Source organism: Pelodiscus sinensis, chromosome Z, assembly GCF_052426305.1.
Source record: "Pelodiscus sinensis isolate ZL-2025 chromosome Z, ASM5242630v1, whole genome shotgun sequence".
Classification (NCBI taxonomy): domain Eukaryota; kingdom Metazoa; phylum Chordata; order Testudines; family Trionychidae; genus Pelodiscus; species Pelodiscus sinensis.
In genome coordinates this window covers 25,902,484-25,925,459 of record NC_143085.1, presented here as the reverse complement: position 1 = coordinate 25,925,459, position 22,976 = coordinate 25,902,484, and positions in this window count along the sequence as shown.

Here is a 22,976-nt window from a genome sequence, read left to right as displayed (position 1 = left end):
AAGCGGACACCTAAGAGCGGCCAGCAGAGAGAGGCTGAGGACCAGATGATCTCCTGCAGCCAAGAAGAGGCCAGGAAGGAGGGATAAATAGGCCATGTGGTCGATGCCATCTTGGTTCTCAGCTCAGCACTTCATCCCAGAGGCAGCATTGCAGGGATCGAAGAGCCTGGAAGACCTGTGAACCCATCCTGACCCTAGGATGTGCAACAAGAACTCTTAAACCAGCAGCTGTAACATCTCTGCTAGAGGCTGCATCGAGAACTGGGAGATTCGGTGCATGTAACATACTATTCCTTTAACAACCTTACTCTCATGCTTTTCTTTATTGTAATAATAAACCTTTAGGTGTTAGATGCTAAAGGATTGGCTCAGCATGATTTGTGGGTAAGATCCAGAGGGTAAATTGACCAGGGATCTGTGGCTGGTTTCTTGGGACCAGACAGAACTTGTTCGGGGTAGGTGGGATTGGGTGCTAGGACCCCCACCGGTGTATGAGGCCCGGGGCCATCGGGGGCATGGATATTGCTGGGGTGCCGGAGGGGTTTTGCTCGTGAGGCTTCAGGCAGGCAGCTGAAGCGCTCTGTGGGACTGGTTTGTGGCCTGTGTGGAGAGGTCACCAGTCTGGGGGCTGTAAGGAGCCCCGGATTTGAGCAATTCGCCCTGAGCGGACGCCCTCAGCTGTGCCCAGACACGGCCCGGTCCGTCACACTGCCCCTCAGCCTGCAGGCCTCTCCTCGCTCTCAGCCAGGCCAAGGGCTGAGCCCTGCTGTGGCCTGCCCCAGCCAGCCAGCCAGCCCAGCTCCTCCTCCTGCACAAACAGTCCCGCCTGCTCCTTTAGCAAAGCAGAGCGGGCTGGTTGTGGAACTTCTGGGAGACTGAGGTTCAAGTCCCAGGTCTGCTGCAGAGCCCTTGGCCCTGCCACTCCCCTGAGTGGGCCTCAGCTCCCGTCTGTGAAACGGGGACACTGATTCTAACTCATCTAAGGGGAGAATTTTCAAAGCCCTAAGGGAGTTGGGAGCACAAGTGTGTGATTGTGCTTTGTGCCCACTGCTTGGTGCTCCTAAATCCCCCAGGTGCTTAGCGTGGGAGCTTTTCCGGGCAGGGGCTGCGGCTAGGGTTGCCAGGTGTCCCGTTTGAACCGGACAGTCCAGTATTTGAGCTTTCTGTCCAGGAGATAAATTGAGAAAATCTCTCAATTTTCTAAATAAGATGTACTCTAGGTTGTGATGCAATGGCAAGTATGTCTGGTATTTTTATTGACCATCTGGCAACCCTGGCTGCGGCTGCCTCTCACTACTCTGGTGTGGACAAAGCACTGCAGTCATCCCGGGACAACGCCCCCAGAGACGCTCTCCCTCTGGGGCAGGGTCCTTTAATGCTTTTCACACTGACATAGGCTACGGGACAGCCCCTTGGACACGGGCATGAGTGTCCCCGCGGGGCGGTATCCCCCGGACGCTGCGCAATGCAGAGAAGAGGGGTGAGTCCTGGGGGATTGGTGGGACAAGAGACGTTCCGTTATTTTAACCCCACCCGCTATAAAGCAGCAAAACCCTGGGTCCAGGTACTCAAAAGTGCAGGGCTCTGCTTCTGCGGGATTAGCCGCCCCTTCTCGGCTGGGAACACGCAGGCGAAGCATCAAAGGGCTCCCACCCCACTGAGATGGTGACTGCATGTCTCGGGAAGGGAAGAATCCAGCCATGGGGAGGGGAGGGATCCCCTCTGGCACTGACAGAGAGGCCCAGAGACATGCAGAAGGAAAGTTCGGGAGGGAGGGGGCAGAGATACCAGGTAGGGAGGAGGACGGAGGTGCAGCTAACTCTGGTACTCGTGACACCCAGACCCCATCTCTCCCCACCTCCTTGGACCCAGGCAGCACCTGCTCCTTTTTGTCTCCTCTCCCATTGACTGCCGCCCTCCTCACCACCAGGTCTCCCAAAGGTTCCTCTCCCCAAATGTTTCCCACTCCCCTCCCACTGTTCCTCGCTCCCAAATCCCTGGGGTCCTGTCAAACAAACGTCTCTTCCTCCCTCCTGTCGCTGGCACCTCCATGTCCTGTAGCCTGGCCCCCCTCCCTTTACTCCATCCTTCACCAACCCTTCCAGCTCCTTGAGTTCCATTTCTTCCAGCCTCCACCCCAACTCCCTACATCTGCATCTCCACCCCAGCCCTGCCTCCCAGCCCCGCCTCTTAGCCCCCGGCCCCAAACCTTCCCTTCCCTGGTTCTTCCCTCCCCAAACTGCCTGTTCTGGTTATTTCTAGGCCAGGGGTGAAGCAGGAGCCATTCTGCTGGGCACTCTGCAAACACAGAACAAGGACAGTCCCAGCCCCACACATCTGGCCCTTGAAGAACAAACCCAGAGGCAGAGGGACCTGGACAGACGGGATGGTGGGGAACAATTTCCCTCAGCAGCTTGGGCCGTCCTGGCAGAATGGTGTCTCAGTCTCCTAGGAGATCACGGTAGTGGGAACCAACTGTCCATGTTGTGCTAGACAAGGGCGATAGGAAGCTTCTCTGGGGTGCCCCACTAAGCCTGGCGGGTTGGGGGCGGGGCTTTGGGTGCTGTCAGCACGCTGGGCTGCACAGCCACTGTGTACTCCAGGGATCTGGTGGCCAAGTAGTGTAGTGGCTGCACTCCCAGTCCCCTGAACTGAGCCTCCAAACACCCCCCACCACCTACCCCTGACTCCTGCACCACAATCCCTGCACTGCGCCCCCCCTCACTCCTGGACTCCCTGCCCTGAGCTCCCCACACCCATACACTCCCCAGCCCCCTGTCCTGAGCTCCACCATACCCCTGCCCTGAGCTCCCCATCCTCCCACACTCCCCACCCCCTGCCCTGAACTCCCCCACATCCTCACACTCCTCATCCCCCGCCCTGAGCTCCCCATACTCCCACATTCCCCATCCCACTGCTCTGAGCTCCCCCACATCTACAGACTTCCCACCCCCCTGCCCTGAGCTCCCCCACATCCTCACACTCCATCCCCCTAACCTGAGCTCCCCACACCCCAGCCCTGAGCTCCCTGGATTCCACACATTCAAATTTCTCACAGGTAATTTCCTGTCATTCAGTTTGGACACAGACGGGCTAACCTTGTGAGGAGGGCTTTAAACTAGGTTCGACCGGGACAGGTGAGCAAAGCCCACAGGTAAGTGCTGAATGTGCGGGACTGGGAGATGGGTTGGAAATGGGGGGGACTACGGCCTATAATGGGAAGGAGCAAGGAGGGTCAGGGCACAACAGGGAGGCAAGATCAAATCAGTATCTTAGATGCCTACATACAAATGCAAGAAGTATGGGTAATAAGCAGGAAGAACTGGAATTGCTAACTAATAAATACAACTTTGATATCATTGGTATTACAGAAACCTGGTGGGATGGGACGCACGATTGGAATGTTGGTATGGAAGGGTACGGCTTGCTCAGGAAGGACAGACAGGGAGAAAAGGGAGGAGGGGTTGCCTTGTATATTAAAAATGTACACACTTGGACTGAAGTGGAGATGAACGTAGGAGATAGCTGTGTAGACAGTCTCTGGGTTAAGCTAAAAGGGGTAAAAAACGAGGGTGATATCATGCTAGGAGTCTACTACAGGCCACCTAGCCAGGTGGAAGAGGTGGATGAGGCCTTTTTTAAACAATTAACAAAACTAGCCAAAGCCCAAGATTTGGTGGTGATGGGGGACGTCAACTATCCAGACATATGTTGGGAAACTAACACAGCGGGGCGCAGGCTATCCAATAAGTTTCTGGACTGCATTGGAGACAACTTTCTGTTTCAGAAGGTTGAAAAAGCTACCAGAGGAGAAGCTGTTCTGGATTTGGTTTTAAGAAATAGGGAGGAACTAGTTGAGAACTTGAAAGTGGAAGACAGTATAGGGGACAGTGATCATGAAATAATAGAGTTCATGATCTTAAGGAAAGGTAGAAGGGAGACCAGCACAATTGAGCTAATGGATTTCAGGAAGGCAGATTTTGATAAGTTCAGAGAACTTGTAGGTAAGGTCCCATGGGAAGCAAGACTGAAGGGAAAAACAACTGAGGAGAGTTGGAAGTATTTCAAAGGGACGTTGTTAAGGGCCCAAAAGCAAACAATTCCGCTGTGTAGAAAGATAGAAAATATGGCAAAAGACCAGCTTGGCTTAACAAGGAGATCTTGCATGATCTCAAAATTAAAAAAGGAGTCGTATAAAAAATGGAAACTAGGACAACTAACAAAGGATGAATATAGGCAAGCAACACGGGAATGCAGGGGCAAGATTAGAAAGGCAAAGGCACAAAATGAGATCAAACTAGCTACAGGCATAAAGGGAAACAAGAAGACCTTTTATAAATACATTAAAAGCAAGAGGAAGACCAAGGACAGGGTAGGCCCACTGCTTAGTGAGGAGGGAGAAGCAGTAACAGGAAACTTGGAAATGGCAGAGATGCTCAATGACTTCTTTGTTTTGGTCTTCACCGAGAAGTCTGGAGGTGTGCCTAATGTAGTGAATACAAGCAGAGAGAGGGTAAGTTTAGAAGATAGGATACACAAAGAACAAGTTAAAAATCACTTAGGAAAGTTAGATGTCAGCAAGTCACCAGCTCCTGATGAAATGCATCCCAAAATACTCAAGGAGCTGATAGAGGAGCTATCTGAGCCTTTAGCTATGATTTTTGAAAAATCATGGCAGACAGGGGAGATTCCAGAAGACTGGAAAAGGGCAAATATTGTGCCCATCTATAAAAAGGGGAATAAGAACAACCCAGGAAACTACAGACCGGTCAGTTTAACGTCTGTCCCAGGGAAGATAATGGAGCAGGTAATTAAGGAAATCATATGCAAACACTTGGAAGGTAATAAAGTGATAGGGAATAGCCAGCATGGGTTTGTGAAGAACAAGTCACGCCAAACTAATCTGATAGCTTTCTTTGATAGGATAACGAGCCTTGTGGATAAGGGAGAAGCGGTGGATGTCATATACCTAGACTTTAGTAAGGCATTTGATACGGTCTCGCATGATATTCTTATTGATAAACTAGGCAAATATAACTTAGATAGGGCCATGATAAGGTGGGTGCATAATTGGCTGGATAACCGTAGTCAGAGAGTTGTTGTTAACGGTTCTAAATCCTGCTGGAAAGGGATAACAAGTGGAGTTCCTCAAGGGTCTGTTTTGGGACCCGTACTGTTCAATATCTTCATCAATGATGTAGATATTGGGATAGAGAGTACGCTTATTAAGTTTGCAGATGATACCAAACTGGGTGGGGTTGCAACTTCTTTGGAGGAGAGGGACATAATTCAAAATGACCTTAGCAAGTTAGGGAAATGGTCAGAGGTAAACAGGATGAGGTTTAATAAAGAGAAATGCAAAGTGCTCCACTTAGGAAGGAACAATCAGTTCCATACATACAAGATGGGAAGCGACTGTCTAGGAAGGAGCATGGTGGAAAGAGATCTAGGGGTCATAGTGGACCACAAGTTGAATATGAGTCAACAGTGTGATGCTGTTGCAAAAAAAGCAAATATGATTCTAGGTTGTATCAACAGGTGTGTTGTAAGCAAAACTCGTGAAGTCATTCTGCCGCTCTACTCTGCACTAGTTAGGCCTCAGCTGGAGTACTGTGTCCAGTTCTGGGCGCCACATTTCAAGAAAGAGGTGGAGAAATTGGAAAGGGTACAGAGAAGAGCAACAAGAATGATTAAAGGTTTAGAGAACATGACCTATGAAGCCAGGCTTCATGAACTGGGCTTGTTTACTTTGGAAAAAAGAAGATTAAGGGGGGACATGATAGCGGTTTTCAAATATCTAAAAGGATGTCACAAGGAGGAAGGAGAAAATTTGTTCCTCTTGGTTTCTGAGGACAGGACAAGGAGTAATGGGCTTAAAGTGCAGCAGGGGAGGTTTAGATTGGACATTAGGAAAAAATTCCTAACTGTCAGGGTGGTCAAATATTGCAATAAATTGCCAAGGGAGGTGGTGGAATCTCCCTCTCTGGAGTTATTTAAGAACAGGTTAGATAGACATCTGTCAGGGATGGTGTAGACTGAGCTTGGTCCTGCCTTGAGGGCGGGAGGCTGGACTCGATGACCTCTTGAGGTCCCTTCCAGTCCTATTATTCTATGATTCTGTGATTCAAGCTCTTGCCTTGACCTCCACAAAGGGAGGTGTGGTACCACAGTACCTGTAAGAATTTTAAGTTGCTTTCACTCCTGACGCTAGACACAGAAAGTGAGGGGGGATTTTTAGGAAACAATGTGGGGGAGAGGAAAGCAACTTTTCCTCCCTGCCCCCAGTCATGTTACTGGATGTTGAGGGGAGCAGCCAGATCACTGCTGCACCCATGTGGGGGTGTTGGCCCCAAAAGTGGCACAAAGGGGGGCCACGTGAGGTGTCCAGTAGAAGCCTACTTTCTTCTGATTCCATATATGCTATTCATGTGATTGTATAATGTTGGTATGTGAAGTTATAAGCATGAATTTTGTGTGGATACCAAATGTTTCTCTGTATGTGGTTGAACTATGGGCAAAGCAGCTCAGCCTATGGATATGCTAACGAGTAAAGCTCTGGAACAATAGCCCTCTTTAGGCCAAGGACACACCTCAAGAGTGGTGACTCATACCTAGTGGCTACCAGCAGGGAACACAGGGATAAGCCATGGGCCAGGTGACCTGCTGTAGCCAAGAAGAGACCAGGAAGGAGGGATAAATAGGCCATGTGGTCGACTCCATCTTGGTACTCAGCTCAGCACTTCATCCCAGAGGCAGCAGTGCAGGGATCGAAGAGCCAGGAAGAACTGTGTGCCCATCCTGACCCTAGGATGCGCAACAAGGACTTGTAAGCCAGCAGCTGTAACATCTCTGCTAGAGGCTGCATCGAGAACCGGGAAATTTGATGCATGTAATGTACTATCCTTTAACAACCTTACTCTCATGCTTTTCTTTATTGTAATAATAAACCTTTAGATGTTAGATGCTAAAGGATTGGCTCAGCATGATTTGTGGGTAAGGTCCAGAGGGTAAATTGACCAGGGATCTGTGGCTGGTTTCTTGGAACCGGACAGTACTTGTTCGGGGTATGTGGGATTGGGTGCTAAGACCCCCCCACCGGTGTATGAGGCCCGGGGCCATCTGGGGCACGGATATTGCTGGGGTTTCGGAGGGGTTTTGCTCGTAAGGCTTCAGGCAGGCAGCTGAAGCACTCTGTGAGACTGGTTTGTGGCCTGTTTGGAGAGGTCACCAGTCTGGGGACTGTAAGGAGCCCCGAAGTTGAGCAATTCGCCCTGAGCGGAAGCCCTCAGCTGTGCCCAGACACAGTCCGGTCTGTCACAGCCCCAGCCAAGCCGTTTGCTGCGCCATGAGGAGAACCGCCCTGTGCTGGGCACCTGATCAGTGAAGAGAAGTTCAGCGCCCAGACTGCCTGGGAGGGCAGCACAAGGAGTCATCGTCTCCAGGAGAGGCAGTGGTCTCATCACACCATCAGCCCCAGGGTTCTCCTGGCTTTGCAGGCGTCATGGAGACGGGGAGTGCTACGGAGGGAAGGGATGATGAGGCAGCTCAATGGATGTTTTCGGGGAGTTCGTTCAGAGCAGCGAGGCAGAAAGCACAGAGCCCTGGAGGGGCAGGGCGTCAAGAAACCCCCTGAAATCTTCAAGTCTGAGCTGTGAGGGGAGCACGTCACCCTGGACCATTCCTCACAGGTGTCTGCCCAGCCTCTTTTTAAACGCCTCCAGCGACAGCAATTCCACAGCCTCCTTTGGGAGCCTCTTCCAGAGCTTAACTGCCCTTAGGGACAGAAAGTTCCCCTAAATCTCCCTCGGTGCAGGTAAAGTCCCTCACACATTGTCCAACTTCAGTGGACATAGAGACAAGTGATCATCAGCCCCTTTAGAAGAGCCCGTAACACACGGGAAGGCCTGTTATCGGCCCTCCCTACCTTTTCTTTTCTCAAGACTGTCTATGGCGTTCTCATGGGTCAGGTATTTTACACCTTTTATCATTTTTGTGACTCTCCCCTGGACTCGCTCCACCTGGCCCACATCTTCCCTACAGTGTGGCAGCCAGAACCCAACAGAGTCCGTCAGCTGAGACCGGTGGAGGAGGACAGGCACCGCCCAGATCTGACAAGCCAGAGCCCTGTTTAGACAAACCCTTTTTTGCAGCTGTATTACCTTGTTGACTCATATGCCCATTTGTGATCTTGGATAACCCCCAGATCGTGTTCAGCAGCACTGTCCCCAGCCCATGGGCCATCCTCAGCTGGAGCAATTGCACAATCTGGCCTGGGACTTCCTGTCCATTACTGCCCCATGCCCTGCTCTTTCCCACCATCACCCCGCCCTCTCCCTGCGTGGCATCTTGTACCCTAGGATGCAGCTTTGGGGATCACTGGGGGGCTGGCACCACATGGAGGCAGCAGTCATGCCCCCGCTAGTCTCTGTGTGGCAGGAGCCATGGCGGAGTCAGACAGCACTGGACAAATGCACTTGCTCTGTTGTGCTCTGCTTCCCCATGGCTCCTACTGATGTGGGGAGTGTGTGTGGGGCCCGACTGCTGCCTCTGCACAGCACCAGGCCCCCCAGTGACCTCCAAAGCCACGTCCTCCCTCTTCCCAAGCAGAGAGATCCGATCCCAGACAGGAGATGCCACAGCTGAGGATGGCACAACTATGAGGAGCTGCCGGTGTGGGATGCTGGCTCCTGGGAACTTCGTCAGAGGTGGGTGATGTTGCTAACTAATAAATACAACTTTGATATCATTGGTATTACAGAAACCTGGTGGGATGGGACGCACGATTGGAATGTTGGTATGGAAGGGTACGGCTTGCTCAGGAAGGACAGACAGGGAGAAAAGGGAGGAGGGGTTGCCTTGTATATTAAAAATGTACACACTTGGACTGAAGTGGAGATGAACGTAGGAGATAGCTGTGTAGACAGTCTCTGGGTTAAGCTAAAAGGGGTAAAAAACGAGGGTGATATCATGCTAGGAGTCTACTACAGGCCACCTAGCCAGGTGGAAGAGGTGGATGAGGCCTTTTTTAAACAATTAACAAAACTAGCCAAAGCCCAAGATTTGGTGGTGATGGGGGACGTCAACTATCCAGACATATGTTGGGAAACTAACACAGCGGGGCGCAGGCTATCCAATAAGTTTCTGGACTGCATTGGAGACAACTTTCTGTTTCAGAAGGTTGAAAAAGCTACCAGAGGAGAAGCTGTTCTGGATTTGGTTTTAAGAAATAGGGAGGAACTAGTTGAGAACTTGAAAGTGGAAGACAGTATAGGGGACAGTGATCATGAAATAATAGAGTTCATGATCTTAAGGAAAGGTAGAAGGGAGACCAGCACAATTGAGCTAATGGATTTCAGGAAGGCAGATTTTGATAAGTTCAGAGAACTTGTAGGTAAGGTCCCATGGGAAGCAAGACTGAAGGGAAAAACAACTGAGGAGAGTTGGAAGTATTTCAAAGGGACGTTGTTAAGGGCCCAAAAGCAAACAATTCCGCTGTGTAGAAAGATAGAAAATATGGCAAAAGACCAGCTTGGCTTAACAAGGAGATCTTGCATGATCTCAAAATTAAAAAAGGAGTCGTATAAAAAATGGAAACTAGGACAACTAACAAAGGATGAATATAGGCAAGCAACACGGGAATGCAGGGGCAAGATTAGAAAGGCAAAGGCACAAAATGAGATCAAACTAGCTACAGGCATAAAGGGAAACAAGAAGACCTTTTATAAATACATTAAAAGCAAGAGGAAGACCAAGGACAGGGTAGGCCCACTGCTTAGTGAGGAGGGAGAAGCAGTAACAGGAAACTTGGAAATGGCAGAGATGCTCAATGACTTCTTTGTTTTGGTCTTCACCGAGAAGTCTGGAGGTGTGCCTAATGTAGTGAATACAAGCAGAGAGAGGGTAAGTTTAGAAGATAGGATACACAAAGAACAAGTTAAAAATCACTTAGGAAAGTTAGATGTCAGCAAGTCACCAGCTCCTGATGAAATGCATCCCAAAATACTCAAGGAGCTGATAGAGGAGCTATCTGAGCCTTTAGCTATGATTTTTGAAAAATCATGGCAGACAGGGGAGATTCCAGAAGACTGGAAAAGGGCAAATATTGTGCCCATCTATAAAAAGGGGAATAAGAACAACCCAGGAAACTACAGACCGGTCAGTTTAACGTCTGTCCCAGGGAAGATAATGGAGCAGGTAATTAAGGAAATCATATGCAAACACTTGGAAGGTAATAAAGTGATAGGGAATAGCCAGCATGGGTTTGTGAAGAACAAGTCACGCCAAACTAATCTGATAGCTTTCTTTGATAGGATAACGAGCCTTGTGGATAAGGGAGAAGCGGTGGATGTCATATACCTAGACTTTAGTAAGGCATTTGATACGGTCTCGCATGATATTCTTATTGATAAACTAGGCAAATATAACTTAGATAGGGCCATGATAAGGTGGGTGCATAATTGGCTGGATAACCGTAGTCAGAGAGTTGTTGTTAACGGTTCTAAATCCTGCTGGAAAGGGATAACAAGTGGAGTTCCTCAAGGGTCTGTTTTGGGACCCGTACTGTTCAATATCTTCATCAATGATGTAGATATTGGGATAGAGAGTACGCTTATTAAGTTTGCAGATGATACCAAACTGGGTGGGGTTGCAACTTCTTTGGAGGAGAGGGACATAATTCAAAATGACCTTAGCAAGTTAGGGAAATGGTCAGAGGTAAACAGGATGAGGTTTAATAAAGAGAAATGCAAAGTGCTCCACTTAGGAAGGAACAATCAGTTCCATACATACAAGATGGGAAGCGACTGTCTAGGAAGGAGCATGGTGGAAAGAGATCTAGGGGTCATAGTGGACCACAAGTTGAATATGAGTCAACAGTGTGATGCTGTTGCAAAAAAAGCAAATATGATTCTAGGTTGTATCAACAGGTGTGTTGTAAGCAAAACTCGTGAAGTCATTCTGCCGCTCTACTCTGCACTAGTTAGGCCTCAGCTGGAGTACTGTGTCCAGTTCTGGGCGCCACATTTCAAGAAAGAGGTGGAGAAATTGGAAAGGGTACAGAGAAGAGCAACAAGAATGATTAAAGGTTTAGAGAACATGACCTATGAAGCCAGGCTTCATGAACTGGGCTTGTTTACTTTGGAAAAAAGAAGATTAAGGGGGGACATGATAGCGGTTTTCAAATATCTAAAAGGATGTCACAAGGAGGAAGGAGAAAATTTGTTCCTCTTGGTTTCTGAGGACAGGACAAGGAGTAATGGGCTTAAAGTGCAGCAGGGGAGGTTTAGATTGGACATTAGGAAAAAATTCCTAACTGTCAGGGTGGTCAAATATTGCAATAAATTGCCAAGGGAGGTGGTGGAATCTCCCTCTCTGGAGTTATTTAAGAACAGGTTAGATAGACATCTGTCAGGGATGGTGTAGACTGAGCTTGGTCCTGCCTTGAGGGCGGGAGGCTGGACTCGATGACCTCTTGAGGTCCCTTCCAGTCCTATTATTCTATGATTCTGTGATTCAAGCTCTTGCCTTGACCTCCACAAAGGGAGGTGTGGTACCACAGTACCTGTAAGAATTTTAAGTTGCTTTCACTCCTGACGCTAGACACAGAAAGTGAGGGGGGATTTTTAGGAAACAATGTGGGGGAGAGGAAAGCAACTTTTCCTCCCTGCCCCCAGTCATGTTACTGGATGTTGAGGGGAGCAGCCAGATCACTGCTGCACCCATGTGGGGGTGTTGGCCCCAAAAGTGGCACAAAGGGGGGCCACGTGAGGTGTCCAGTAGAAGCCTACTTTCTTCTGATTCCATATATGCTATTCATGTGATTGTATAATGTTGGTATGTGAAGTTATAAGCATGAATTTTGTGTGGATACCAAATGTTTCTCTGTATGTGGTTGAACTATGGGCAAAGCAGCTCAGCCTATGGATATGCTAACGAGTAAAGCTCTGGAACAATAGCCCTCTTTAGGCCAAGGACACACCTCAAGAGTGGTGACTCATACCTAGTGGCTACCAGCAGGGAACACAGGGATAAGCCATGGGCCAGGTGACCTGCTGTAGCCAAGAAGAGACCAGGAAGGAGGGATAAATAGGCCATGTGGTCGACTCCATCTTGGTACTCAGCTCAGCACTTCATCCCAGAGGCAGCAGTGCAGGGATCGAAGAGCCAGGAAGAACTGTGTGCCCATCCTGACCCTAGGATGCGCAACAAGGACTTGTAAGCCAGCAGCTGTAACATCTCTGCTAGAGGCTGCATCGAGAACCGGGAAATTTGATGCATGTAATGTACTATCCTTTAACAACCTTACTCTCATGCTTTTCTTTATTGTAATAATAAACCTTTAGATGTTAGATGCTAAAGGATTGGCTCAGCATGATTTGTGGGTAAGGTCCAGAGGGTAAATTGACCAGGGATCTGTGGCTGGTTTCTTGGAACCGGACAGTACTTGTTCGGGGTATGTGGGATTGGGTGCTAAGACCCCCCCACCGGTGTATGAGGCCCGGGGCCATCTGGGGCACGGATATTGCTGGGGTTTCGGAGGGGTTTTGCTCGTAAGGCTTCAGGCAGGCAGCTGAAGCACTCTGTGAGACTGGTTTGTGGCCTGTTTGGAGAGGTAACCAGTCTGGGGACTGTAAGGAGCCCCGAAGTTGAGCAATTCGCCCTGAGCGGAAGCCCTCAGCTGTGCCCAGACACAGTCCGGTCTGTCACAGCCCCAGCCAAGCCGTTTGCTGCGCCATGAGGAGAACCGCCCTGTGCTGGGCACCTGATCAGTGAAGAGAAGTTCAGCGCCCAGACTGCCTGGGAGGGCAGCACAAGGAGTCATCGTCTCCAGGAGAGGCAGTGGTCTCATCACACCATCAGCCCCAGGGTTCTCCTGGCTTTGCAGGCGTCATGGAGACGGGGAGTGCTACGGAGGGAAGGGATGATGAGGCAGCTCAATGGATGTTTTCGGGGAGTTCGTTCAGAGCAGCGAGGCAGAAAGCACAGAGCCCTGGAGGGGCAGGGCGTCAAGAAACCCCCTGAAATCTTCAAGTCTGAGCTGTGAGGGGAGCACGTCACCCTGGACCATTCCTCACAGGTGTCTGCCCAGCCTCTTTTTAAACGCCTCCAGCGACAGCAATTCCACAGCCTCCTTTGGGAGCCTCTTCCAGAGCTTAACTGCCCTTAGGGACAGAAAGTTCCCCTAAATCTCCCTCGGTGCAGGTAAAGTCCCTCACACATTGTCCAACTTCAGTGGACATAGAGACAAGTGATCATCAGCCCCTTTAGAAGAGCCCGTAACACACGGGAAGGCCTGTTATCGGCCCTCCCTACCTTTTCTTTTCTCAAGACTGTCTATGGCGTTCTCATGGGTCAGGTATTTTACACCTTTTATCATTTTTGTGACTCTCCCCTGGACTCGCTCCACCTGGCCCACATCTTCCCTACAGTGTGGCAGCCAGAACCCAACAGAGTCCGTCAGCTGAGACCGGTGGAGGAGGACAGGCACCGCCCAGATCTGACAAGCCAGAGCCCTGTTTAGACAAACCCTTTTTTGCAGCTGTATTACCTTGTTGACTCATATGCCCATTTGTGATCTTGGATAACCCCCAGATCGTGTTCAGCAGCACTGTCCCCAGCCCATGGGCCATCCTCAGCTGGAGCAATTGCACAATCTGGCCTGGGACTTCCTGTCCATTACTGCCCCATGCCCTGCTCTTTCCCACCATCACCCCGCCCTCTCCCTGCGTGGCATCTTGTACCCTAGGATGCAGCTTTGGGGATCACTGGGGGGCTGGCACCACATGGAGGCAGCAGTCATGCCCCCGCTAGTCTCTGTGTGGCAGGAGCCATGGCGGAGTCAGACAGCACTGGACAAATGCACTTGCTCTGTTGTGCTCTGCTTCCCCATGGCTCCTACTGATGTGGGGAGTGTGTGTGGGGCCCGACTGCTGCCTCTGCACAGCACCAGGCCCCCCAGTGACCTCCAAAGCCACGTCCTCCCTCTTCCCAAGCAGAGAGATCCGATCCCAGACAGGAGATGCCACAGCTGAGGATGGCACAACTATGAGGAGCTGCCGGTGTGGGATGCTGGCTCCTGGGAACTTCGTCAGAGGGGTATCCCAAGCTCTGCTACCACTAGCAAGCTTGAAGAAAACCCAATAATCTCTGATAGCTGACCTCTCAGTCTTAGTCATGCACTCACCCACCTCCTATTACTTTCCAGGACACAAGAATCAGATCCTAGTCTTTAAAAGGGTGTTCTTATTAACAAAACAAAAAGATATTCTTGAGAAAGGATACTTCATTGCTAGGTGTTATAGAGCAGCTGAGAAAAGAATAGATTAAAACACAGAGAATTGCTTCCCTGGGATTCAGTTTTAGTTACAGCGTAAGGGGGGGTTAACTAAACACCAAAACAAAGAAAATTGTGTATAACTATAAACATTCCCTATCTACTCACATGTTTGTACTTCCAAAGTCTAGTCCATTTCTAGGCATGGGTATTCATCTCCCTTCCCCCCAGTTCTTGGTTTGAATGCCCAAAGGAAAAGCAGCAGGCAGATTCCCTTTCAAGCCAACTCTAACACGTTCTTCCCATTGGTTCTCCTGGCTACCTGCCAACACTTCCTGGTCACCCACTTTCCAGGGTGAACCCTTTAGTTACTGAATGCTGAACTGTTTCTTCAGACAACGAGGGTGAGAAAGGCCAATCTGTACCTCTCTCCTTCACACTCTTACCAAAACATTGCTTCTCTTTTTAAGCTGTAATATTTTACTAGAAGACTTACTTGGCCTTGCTCGGGTCCTTCAGGGCAGGGGGCTGGCGGTGTGGGGAGTGCAGGAGTCAGAGCTAAGTGGGATGGGCCCTGCCAGCAAGGAGGAGACAGGAAGCCTGCACCTCGTACTCCTGCGAAAAGCCTGCCTAGGGGAAACTCAGCTCTGGAGGGAAGAAGGAAGCCACAGGCTGGCGCACACAGGGCTCTGTGGGCTTGTCGGAGGCTATGGGTGTCAGGCTGTGAACCCAGCAGCAGAGCATTTAAGGCACCCAGAGTTCCAGGGCAGACGATGACACAACACCTCACTCGCAGAACATGCACCTCAGTCTGTAGAGCAGTGCCGGTAAGGTTCAGGGAGGTGTCACAGGCCGAGGGAGCGAGCTGCAGTGGCTGGAGGCTGACCCTGGAGGTGCTCCCTGTGGCAATAAGAGGCCAGGCTGATTATGGAACCTGGTGGGATGGAGGGCAAGGGCATGGCAGATAGCACTGGCATGAAATGCCCAAGCCAGGCAACGCTCCTCAGCCTGGTCCATCCTGCCAGGCCGGAGCCATTCCCTCCCATAGGCTGTGTGAGCCACGGCAGCCAGCCACTCCCAGCAACTCAGCCCTGGCTCCTCGTGGTCTCCTGGATGCTTTATTCCCACTGTTCAATCCCAGGGCGCATCCCAGGGGAACGCCCCCAGGAGGCCTCCCATGCGGTCCCGGTAGATCCCGTCGAAGGCCTTGCTCTGCGCCGCTGTGAAATGGTTCTTCCAGTCCCCACAGATGCCTGTGGAAGGCGAGTGGCGCTGCTCAGGATTCGCACCATGGCCATCGCGGGGACTGGGACTCGCCTCCCACCCTGCAGATCGCGGGGCGCTTGCTGCTGCAAGGGGGGTTGAGCCCACCCTGCTCCCAGTGCACAATCCTGGCTCTGCCCCCGGCTCATCCCCCACAAGGGCTCGATGGGATCTGTGAAGCTCCCCAATGATGGGGCTGCCTGACAGCAGCCTCCTCACTATAACTTTGGGCTGGGCCCTGACTGAGCTCCCAGGCAGCCTTCTTATAGTCCTAGTCCCGCCCTTTGACTTCCGGTCAGGTGAGGGGGCGGAGCTAGGCTGGGCCCAAAATGGCTCCCAGAGGGGTTCCTCCGCCTCCGGCTCAGTGGGTGGCCATTCCACCCCCCTACACTCCTCCCCTCTTAAGTCCAGCTCCCAATCTCCGGGACCGGGATTCTGCTCTTCCTCCCTGCGGGACAGGGCATCGACATTGTCCCTCCCTGCTCGGTGTTTCACTGTGAATACATACGGTTGGAGGGACAGGTACCATCTCATGATGCGACTGTTGGTATCCCGCATCTGATGGAGCCATTGTAGGGGTGCATGGTCTGTAAAAAGAATAAAAGAGTCTCCAAGGAGGTAATACCGCAGCGCCTCGATGGCCCACTTTATCGCTAGGGCCTCCTTCTCAATTGCGGCATAGCGGCGCTCTCGAGGAAATAGTTTTCGGCTGATATACAGCACTGGGTGTTCTTCTCCCTCAATTTCCTGGGACAGTACTGCCCCCAGTCCGCAGTCTGACGCGTCCGTCTGGACAATGAAGGGCCGGGAGAAATCGGGGCTGAACAGAACTGGCTCGCTGCACACAGCGGCTTTTAGGTCCTGAAAAGCTGTCTTGCATTCCGGCGACCACCTGATCCTTTGAGGACTGTCTTTCTTGAGGAGCGCCGTGAGAGGCGCGGCTCGAGTTGCAAAGTGTGGCACAAAACGGCGATAGTAGCCTGCCAACCCTAAAAACTGTCTTACTTTCTTCTTGGAGTTGGGTGCCGGCTAGTTTTGGACCGCCTCCACCTTCCCTACTAGAGGCCGGACTAGGCCCCACCCCAGCTGGTACCCGAGGTAGGTGGTTTCCTGCCAGCCAAGTTTACATTTCGTGGGATTGGTGGTCAGGCCGGCATCCCGCAATGTCCGCATTACGGCCGCTACCCGCTCGAGATGGTCCTCCCAATCTTGGCTGTAAATTACCACATCATCTAGGTACGCGGCGGCATACGCCGTATGCGGGGATAGCAAGCGGTCCATCATTCGCTGAAATGTTACAGGGGCCCCATGGAGTCCGAATGGCATCCTTATAAAATGGAACAATCCCGGGGGAGTTGAAAAGGCAGTTTTTTCTCTCGATTCGGAGTCCAGGGGGATCTGCTAATATCCCTCTGTAAGATCTAGGGTGGTTATAAAGTCGGCTCTCCCCAAGCGTTCTAACCGTTCGTCTGTTCGCGGCATGGGGTAGGCGTCAAATTTTGAAATTTCATTTACTCGTCTGAAATCGATGCAGAAGCGGACACTGCCATCTGGTTTCGGCACCAAGATGATTGGGCTACGCCACTCGCTCTGGGAGCGCTCTATCACTCCCAGTTGCAGCATCGACTGGACTTCCTCCTCGACTACCTTCCGCATCTGGCGGGGGAGAGGCCGAGTACCTTCTCGTACCACTTGGCCTGGAGGGGTCCAAATGTTATGTGTTATTACCCCAGTATGGCCGGGTTGGGTTGTGAAGGTCTTTCGAAATGTCTCTCTGGGTATGTCTACACTACCCTCCTAGTTCGAACTAGGAGGGTAATGTAGGCATACCGCACTTGCAGATGAAGCCCGGGATTTGAATTTCCCAGGCTTCATTTGCATAAGCGGGGCGCCGCCATTTTTAAAACCCCGCTGGTTCGAACCCCGTGCACGAGGAGTAACGGTAGTTTGAACTAGGAAGCCTAGTTCGAACTACCTAGTTCGTGCCCCGTGTAGCCGCGCTGCACGGGGTTCGAACCAGCGGGGTTTTAAAAATGGCGCCGGCCAGCTTATGCAAATGAAGCCTGGGAAATTCAAATCCCGGGCTTCATTTGCAAGTGCGGTATGCCTACATTACCCCGCTAGTTCGTACTAGCGGGGTAGTGTCGACATACCCTATGAGACAATGTGCTTGTTTCACCTGGGTTGCAGAGAGGGTGTTTCCCAGCTGTGGCTCTCTTTCCTCCCCCAGATCAGGTATTTCCGGCCCTAGAGTGGGCTCCGCTGGCTAGGGGGTAATCATCAGGGCCTCCCGTTCTCGCCAGTGCTTCAGGAAATTTACATGAAATATTAGGGTTTTCTTCTTCCAATCCGGTTGATAGATCTCGTAGTTCACCGGCCCGACCTGACGAGTGACCTCACCGGTGTATGAGGCCCGGGGCCATCTGGGGCACGGATATTGCTGGGGTGTCGGAGGGGTTTTGCTCGGGAGGCTTCAGGCAGGCTGCTGAAGCGCTCCGTGGGACTGGTTTGTGGCCTGTTTGGAAAGGTCACCAGTCTGGGGGCTGTAAGGAGCCCCGAATTTGAGCAATTCGCCCTGAGCGGATGCCCTCAGCTGTGCCCAGACACGGCCCGGTCCGGTCCATCACACATGGCAACGGATGCCAAAGGAAATATGATGACACAACAGGGGGGGCGGGCTCGTCCAATGAGATGCTTTGTCTCCATGCCCCTTTCCTGGGCTTTGCCCAGCATGACTGAGCCTGGAAATGTCTTTTCAGGGCAGGAAAGTGGCTCTTTCCCAGGGGGAATGCCAAACCCTTCTGCTGGGCGAGTTTCTTCTGGAATTCCCTGCCCCTGTCGTAACCCGGCAGCCAGTGAGTTATTGCCTCCTCTGCACTCACTGGGTGGGGGGATGCTGTGGCAGGAGGCACCAGACGTATCATCCCACCTGGGCTTCTATTTGACATTTTCCTTTGTTTTGAGTTTTTTGCAAATGAAAGGAGACAGAACGGTCAGTTAGAAGCACAAATGGCTTGTGTGAGGTTTAGTTTCAAATAGACATTTTCCTGCCAGTTTGGATTTGGATGCCCAAATCCAAATTGTCACCGCAAAGCACAGGAAAAGATCGCCTTTCAATGCTAAATTATTGTGTGGAATGCCCAAGATCATTGCACGTGAAGTGTTGAGGGCAAAGATTTAACTTAAATTAAACGATTTGTGCTTTAAAAATGTTGGTAAAATATTGTAGAAAAACTTCAATAAGCTTTTTTTTTCATACGCAACGTTTTCGGTGCAGTCTGTTGCCCTCTGTTGCATGGCATCAGAACTGCAAGAGTGTGTCATTAATGGGAATGTCTACACTACAGCACGAATTCGAACTAACTTAATTCGAATTAGTTAATTCGAACTAAGCTAATTTGAACTAGTGTATCTAGACCTAAAAGCTAATTTGAATACAATCGGGGGACTGTCAGGATCCAGGAGGCCCTGAAGGAGAGCTTCCACCCCAAGGAGCCCGCAGAGCCACCCTAGTCCTCCCCATCGGGGGCTCATGCCCCATTCCTCCCTCACCTTCTTCCACTTACCCCTCCCTAGCCCCGCTTCCTGATGTAAAAAAATAAAATACAAACTCTCTTTATTTGACAAAACTGGGGAGGGGAAATAAAACTGTGGGGAGAGGGGGAAAGGAGGCAGGAAAGGGCAGGAGAGAGTGTGGGAGAGGGGAGGAGGGAGCTGGAAGGGGAAAGCAAGGGGAAAGAGGGGGAGGGGAAACTCAGGGATCGGGGTGGGGGTGACGCCAGGTCAACCGCCTCCCAGCACGGCAAGGGAGGGGGCCTCGGCGTCCCCGGGGGGATGGTGTGGAGGGTGCAGAGGTTGAGGTGGGGGGTGTGGACATTGAGGAGGAGGAGGGTGTGGGGGTTGAGGAGGAAGAGGTGGGAGGGGGGCAGGAGTGGGAGGAGGGACAGTTGTTGGGGGGGCAGCAGGTGCAGGATCAGCACAGGGCACCATGCTCTGCAGCAGGGCCTGCAGATTTGCATTTCTGGCTCGGTCCTCAGCCAGCTGCTCCTGGCGGAGCTGCAGGTCTTCCCACATCCAGGCCTTGACGGTGTGGTGCAGGGCTCGCAAGGACCCCAGGTGCTGGTCCCAGTACTCCTGCTCTGTGGTGGCGGACCGGAGCAGGCCATGGGTGCGGGAGCATGTCCCGGGTGGGGTGGTGCGCCCTGCACGAGCAGCTGGTACAGCTGTAGAGAAAGAGAGTGGTCACTTCTCCCTGGGGACACAGTAGATGATGCCCAGCCCCCTCCCCCCGCCCCGCAACGTAAGGGCGACCATGCCCTGCACCGTCAGAGCCGCTGTGCTTGTACAAAGGCCATGGTCAGGATGTCTGGCTCTCCCCGGGACTGGGAGCTGCCCCAAGACCGCACCCATGTCCCTGTGCCATGTATAGTGTGGCCGGGGCGGTGGGCGGGCGGGGGGGGGGGGGGGGAGATGTCCCCTGCCTCCATGTAGAGGAGACGTGTGGAGGGAAAGCATCCTGCTGGGTCCCGCCCCAGGGTCAGGAGCATGTCAGGTCTCTTCAGACATGCATGTGCCTATTGGGCCACGTTCCTCCTCCTAGTACAGAGATCATGGACGCTGGGGGCCTGCCCCCAAACCTCAATGAGGTCCATGACCTCCACACTAGACCGGGAGGGTGCGCGCCATCTACGGCCCCTGGCTGGCCCCTGGGTGCTGGGGGACTGGGCGGGGGGACGGCTCGCTGGCACTGGCTGCCTGGCTCATCCTGCAGCCGCTGGTTCGGGGCAGAGACTGCTGGCAGGGCTGGCTCTGGCAAGTGCCGTCTGGCCAGAGTCTACCCCTTTAAGGGCCCCAGGGCTGGGGAGAGGAGAGGAGTTTTCCTGGTTTGGCCCAGAGCAGCCACCAGGGGAACCTGGGGAGGGCTGGCCTCCAGCTACTTCGAATTAAGTGGCTACACAGCCCTTAATTCCAACTACTGAATTCGAATTTGGTGTTACTCCTGGTAGAATGAGGTTTACCTAGTTCGAATTAAGTCCAAACTAGCGGTTTGTATGTGTAGCACCTATGAAAGTTAATTCCAACTAACGGCTGTTAGTTCGAATTAACTTTGTAGTGTAGACATACCCATGGTTCCTATACAACTAACAGCTAATGGGTAGTCTCCAGTAGTTTAAATCTTGGGGCATTTGGAAAAGGAGGGGGAGCTACATGTGTGCGGGGTGTATTGTTGCCCTCTGCTGGATGGACTGTAAATGCTGTATGTATGTATCATATGCCCTATAGTGCTAACAGTTAATGGAGATTCTCCTCTAGCTCACACCTGGCATTTTCTAAAGTAATATATGTGTGTGTATGTGCGAGAAAGAGCAAGAGCCTGGGGGCTCCCTCATGTCTCCTCCCCATCCTGATCTGCTTGGCTTAAGTGCAGGAAAGAAGAAGTAGTGAGCTTTGTGTATTTGACATCAGGTGGAAGCAGGGGAATGGAGGAGTAGTGGGAACAAGAGCACTTGGCTTCTTTTCCTGCAGACCGAGAGGAGTGGGGACTGGCTTGAGCTATATAAATCAAATGCCGCTCCATACCTCAGTTTCCCCCTTCATACAATGCCGATGACACAGAGAATGTTTGTAAAGTGCCTTGTTGTTAGCCCATGGGGCAGAGGGGGAAACTCGGTCTCAGAAGCAGACTGGGGGGAGGTAAAACCCTACCTAGGCAGCGCTGGTTCCACTACGTCACGCTGCCAGACCGGTCTGAGTGGGTCCCTCTCTTGGCTGCTCCTCCCCCCAGGAGGAGTGGGTTCCTCTCCATCGGCTGCAGGAACCAGAATTTCAAGGTCTTTGCCAATGGGCAGCCGTTCTGCAATTCAGCTCTGCCGCGGCTTCCAGCAGATTGATACACTGGAGATCGATGGTGCCGTGGTCGGGTCCTGTGCCCAGTTCTGAGCCCGACCGGTGCTGCTGCCCAGACGGAGATGAGTGGCACACACACGACACCCCCCTACGGCCGCCCTCGCAGACCCAATAAACCTCTCCCTTTCGCAGAACGACTCTGCTCCTGCGTGGTTCTGGGGCTACTTGTGTGTGTGTCCTAGACCCCCTTTCTGCTCACCGCAGATAGAGACTCCTCTGCAGGTAGAGCTGAGTGCGACGCCTGCACTGGGATGGCGTATTGGGATAATGTACTGACAGCTCCTCTGCGCCACCCCTCCTCTTCCTGCCGCTGCAACATCAAATTAACCTTCCTGGTCTGCCCCCGTCCTCCCTCCGGTACCAGGAGACCCCACGCATGATGGGAGGGGCTGCAAACTGGGGAGCAGGCTACTGCAGGGCTGAGGGCAGCAAACCAGCCCCCAGAGCCCTGCAGGGCCTGGCCACGGGGAAGGGGAACTGATGTGAGCAGCATTTACAGCTGGGGGGGGCTGCGGGGAGGAGGACAACGGAGCCACGAGCAGGACAGGGGGTGAGCCAGCACCAGTGAGTCTCAGGGGGTATGTCTACACTACCCCGCTAGTTCGAACTAGGGGGGTAATGTATGCATACTGAACTTGCTAATGAAGCCTGGGATTTGAATTTCCCAGGCTTCATTAGCATAAAGCCGGCGCCACCATTTTTAAAAGCCGGCTAGTGCGAACCCCGAGCCGTGGAACGAGGAGTACAGATATTTCAGAATGGCTACGTAGTCCGAACTATCTAGCCCGTGCCGCGTGTAGCCGCGCGGCACGGGGTTCGCACTAGGCGGCTTTTAAAAATGGCGGCGCCGGCTTTATGCTAATGAATCCTGGGAAATTCAAATCCCGGGCTTCATTAGCAAGTTCGGTATGCATACATTACCCCCCTAGTTCAAACTAGCGGGGTAGTGTAGAAATACATACCCAGGGGGACTAGAGCCTCCAGGCCTGGCCCCCGTTGAGAGAGAAGCTCAGAGATTGGAGCTGGGGCAGCCAGGAGCCCCCCACTGCTTTGTGGGGTGCAGAACAATGACTGCTCCCGAGGGGGGAAAGGAAGGTGCCTGCACTGCAGGGCCTCCCTGGAGAGACAGTATCGGTCCCTGGCAGACAAAGGTGGAACCAGTTCCAGGGCCTGGCCAGGAAAGAGCCCAAGTCCTGGGAGAAATCAGGCTCCATGCTCAGCTGTGAGTCCGAGTCCCATAGACAAAAGCGCCCCAGGACAGTGGTGGATTCTCCACATGTCAATGGGTCTAGTGCAGGCCAGAGGCCTTGCTGGGATGCGCTAGGGCAAAGCCCAGGGCTGGGGCCGGACGGGAGCCCATGAGAGGCAGCGGGGCGAGTGGGAGGCTCTAACTCTTGCTCCTGGCCAGGCAGTCCAGTGCTGGGTGACACCAAGGCCACGTCTGCACTGCAGGCATTTTGCTCAAGAACAACTGTTCTTGTGCAAAAACTTGTGGCGCGTCTACACTGCACGTGAATTCTTGTGCAAGTAAATT